This window comes from Chionomys nivalis, chromosome X (assembly GCF_950005125.1).
Source record: "Chionomys nivalis chromosome X, mChiNiv1.1, whole genome shotgun sequence".
Lineage (NCBI taxonomy): Eukaryota > Metazoa > Chordata > Mammalia > Rodentia > Cricetidae > Chionomys > Chionomys nivalis.
The window spans coordinates 31,780,137-31,784,556 of NC_080112.1; the positions used below are offsets into that span (position 1 = coordinate 31,780,137).

Below are 4,420 nucleotides of genomic sequence, written 5' to 3' on the forward strand. Positions count from 1 at the left end.
AGTATGTCTCTGGCGTTATTCTTTCCCCTTGCCTACACAGGCACATCTAGTAACTGGTCTAAACAGGCAACAAGCATCGTGAGTATGAGGAGAGGTTGAGGACAGCTTCATAAGCATGCTATCAGTTGATATTTCCCAAAGACTGTGAACTGTTTCAATCACCGCTCCTGGTCCCACTTCACAGATGAATGATCAGAGGCTCTTGGTGTGTCATGGTTTGCATCAAGTCATGCAGGAGGCAAATTTGGTCTAGAACCACCTGTCCTTTAGTGTCTTTTGTACTTCGACCCTTTCTCCCACCCCTTTGTCACTGTTCCTCTTTGGATTTAGGGTACCTGGGTACCCTCAGAAGAGTGGCCAGGAGCATAGGTGGTACCATGTAGAAAGACAGGCAGCAATACTGAACATCAGAGGGACATATTTACCTGATATTTGGGTGGGAATTTTTTCAGTGAACAGAAATAAAACCTTCTTAAGACATTTTCTGTCACTGCCAGTAGCTTTAGGTGACTAGGGAGACCGATTCTGTTCAGAAATGCAAGTTAATGGCAAGGAGTCAGACTGTCAATGCTGTAAAAGTATCTAGGACATTGATAACTTTTGGGTAACATGAAAGAAAACACTTTACCTGCCTGGGCCTGAGAATAGATCATTTGTAAAGCTCATATATAGTTGACATCACACAACTCCTTGCTTAGGTTTGCAGTACAGATGGGAAAACTCTAAAGCAGGGGTCTGGTAAGAGGTCAGCTATTTAGGTTGTAGATTCCTGCCTTGGACTTAAAGGTCTCACCTGTCAGATTTGAAGATTAATAGGTTTTTCAATTCCCATTAATGAAAGGAAAGGACTGGAAAGCTTAATTAATGAAGATAATAGCCTCCATAGGAATTTTAAATGATACACATATGCATTCTCTGTTGGCCTTTTAAAAGTGCATGCATGCGAGTATGTGTGTGTGTGTGCATATGTGTATAGCTGAGGAGTTAAGAAACTTGGTGTAGGTAGGAGAACCATTATGCTGTTAGACAGTTGCCTGATAACAGTGATCCTTAATTGGCCACACAGAAGAATTTCTTTGGGGGACTTTATGCAGTGCTAGGGATTAAACCTAGCATTGTGTACAAGCTGCAACAGAATCTTTAAGCTCTATTCACAGAACTCTTCTTACTTTTTCCAGATGAAGGGTCCCCTAAATTGCTCCCTAAGTTGCCCAGTCTGGACTAGAACTCGTGATCTTCCTGGCTCAGCTTCTCTTACTGGCTGGGATTACAAACCTGTGTCACCAGACTCACCTAGACTTAAAAAACAAACAAACAAACAAACAAAATCTTTGTAAATTAAATGTACCTGGTGCAGCTTACGTCACAGCCAGCTGAAGGGGTGACAGGCTGGTTGCTAAGGAGGCCTTTGTAGTGTGGCTATCCACTCCGCAGTGACAACCAGCTAGGCAGGCAGCGGTTCAAACACAGGAAGGCTGCCAGCAGAGTGGGAGGGACCCCATTACCATGAGCTTCGGGTCTGGTGGACTTTGAGGCCCATTAGAACAGAGCAACACCCTTCATTTGCTAGGTTTCCACTACACCAAAGCACAGTCAACTGCGGGACAGAAACGGACTGAAACTGGACCACATGGGGCCACCCCTCTACAGCAGAGAGAGGCAGTTTGACCTGAAGCACCGCTTGGAGGGTCAGAGGGAATCAAACTCCAGGCTGCCACCGCCACCTCCGCAGCTGTGAGTTGACAGGCACCATCACCTTGGGCCTCTGCCTCTCAACACCATGGCAGAGGCTGAGTCGGCCTCCACGCCTTACATCGAAGATGATTTCTACTGTCCGATCTGTAGAGAAGTTTTCAAGATACCAGTTCGGGTTGCCGCCTGTCAGCATGTTTTCTGCCGAAAATGCTTCCTAACTGCAATGAAAAAGAGTGGGATCCGTTGCCCCTTGTGCCGTGGAAATGTGACTAAATGAGAAAGATCACGTCCAGAGAGGGCCCTAGACCTCGAGACAATCATGAGGACTTTTCCTGGTAGTTGCCGATACTGTTCCCAATGTATTGAACTGCTTCGCATGAGACAACATTACAAAACTTGCAAAAAAGTATCAAGATGAGTTTGGAGTTTCTTCAACTCTTTCAAGCTTCCAACTGTCTCATGACTCCGTGGGCAACAGTAAACAGCGAGACAACCACCTCTGAAAATGCCGAGGCTTATCTAGAAGACAATGCAATCCCATCTGACCAGTCTTCTTTTCATTGTCCTCTGTGCGAAGCAAACATAACCAGACAGCGTTTGCATTGTAACAGCAACCACAGAGCTCATATTGCTCCAGCCATTTGCCCAAGTTGTCTGTCTCTTCTATGGGGTGACCCTACTCAACTTGCCAGAAATTTCATTAGTCATCTAAGTGAGAGACATCAATTTGATTATGGAGATCTGATGAATCTGTAACTGGATGAGGAAACTCAGTACCAGATTGCAGTTGAGGAATCTCTGCATGTCAACATCTAGAGACTCTCCTCAGCTCTACAGTCGCTCCTAAGGGACAATTTACATGAAGGCATTCTTTCAACAACTTGGTGTGCTTTAAATAAAAGTAATCAGTCTGACCTGTTTTAATATTTCTTTTATTGAAAATCAAAGGTGCACTACCTTAAAACTTAGTCCTTTGGACAAGAAGACCAGGGAGTGTGGGTGGAGGGAGGAAGACTATGGAGGTGTGGGGGAGTAGAAAGGAGGGTGGGGACCAGGAAGGGGGAGGAACAGAAGAGGGAATGAGAAGAGTGAGGGGAGGAGGGGTAGAGGAGGATGGTGGGAGAGAAGAGTAATATAGGAGGAGGGGGAGAGACAGAGAGGTGGGAAAGGAAAAGGGGAGGGGTATTGGGAAGAGAGATGGGAGGAGGGGGAACGGTGGGGAGGGAAGAGGTGATTGGAAAAGGAGGAGGGTGAGCCGAGGAGGAGGGAGGGAGATGAGTGAGAAAGGGGAGGAAGTGGGATGAGAAAGAATATGGATGAGAGGAGGAGGGACAGGAAGGAAAAGGAAAGGTGATGGATGGGAAAGGGGAGGAGGGGGGATGAGAAAGAATAAGGATGAGAGGAGGAGGGGCAGGGAGGACAGAGGGTAGTGAGTGGGAAAGGGGAGGAGGAAGGTTGAGAAAGAATAGGGATGAAAGGAGGAGGGAGAGGGAGGAGGGAGGGAAGTGAGTGGGAAAGGGGAGGAGGACGGTTGAGAAAGAATAGGGATGAGAGGAGGAGGAAATGAAGCTGTGCAACAGCGTACAATGAGTGATACTCATAGCTAGGATCTTATTTTCTTTTGCTGAGCTCTAAATCAGGGACCAGGTTTATGTGCATAGAGGGTTGACTGTTGGCAGGATGAAGTAAACACAGGGAAAGGGATTTGGCTACACATGTTCAAGCATGCACATAGATACCTAGGAAACCACACCACTCTCCAATGCCCTTAGAACAGATGAAAGCCTAATCCGCATCTTGGCATGTGTTCCTCAGTATGGTTGGAATTTCCTTGACCTGCTCACTCCTCCACTGCCTCTCTGCTTCCTATCTCCATATTCAGCTTTCCCCCCAGTTACAAAACAGCTACTGAAAATCAACATTCCTTGAAATCTTTCATTAAAGCTAAGACTCTCTTTTGCTTTAGTTTTCCCTCACTTTTCACACAGAATGCCCCGAGACTCACTTAGTCTGTCCTCGGTATTGACATATGCCATCCCAGGTCACTTCCTTTTCAACAGCAAATCCCCTGACTTTGTGCATTTGAAGATTATTTACTTAGGTCCAACAACCTGAGCTGCTATTCAGAGTCCATAGGTCGATTTCTTTCTGGATTGGAGGAAAGACTTTTACAACGGTACAGAGGCTTGTTGCTGTTTAAATCATGTCAACAGTGACTCTCTGACTTTAGCCCACTTTTCATCTTATTTTCGCTTAAGGCTCTCCTGCCTCCATTCCACATAAGAAGTGAGCTGGGCTTTGTTAGTTCCTATACGCTGCACCTCCTCTTTTCTGTGCTTTGCACATTGTTCCCTCCCCACCAACCCTCTTTCTGCTGTAGTGCCAACATGACCCTGTGCTTCCAATTCAGCTTCAACCAGTGAGAAAAATCCTACCAGCTTTCAAGCTTCAGTTCACTTCTGGACTTTCAACACAGCCTATTACTCCAGCAATTTTTGTTCGTTTTTCTTCTTCAGTCCTCAGTCTCTTACTGTGTTATTGCCCATGTGGCTTGTGTAGTTAATTTCACTGAATATTCACAGATAGTCACTTGGGGGATCTATACAGTTGATAGAATAGAAATCACTTGTGGAGAGAGTCTTCTTCTTCTTCTTCTTCTTCTTCTTCTTCTTCTTCTTCTTCTTCTTCTTCTTCTTCTTCTTCTTCTTCTTCTTCTTCTTCTCCT

The 4,420-nt window shown here is 45.6% G+C and overlaps 1 pseudogene; it reads left to right on the top strand.

Annotated features, from left to right (window-relative positions):
- Positions 1-1,780: 1,780 nt before the first annotated feature.
- Positions 1,781-2,511, top strand: LOC130868224 (E3 ubiquitin-protein ligase RNF138-like; annotated as a pseudogene).
- Positions 2,512-4,420: the final 1,909 nt, after the last annotated feature.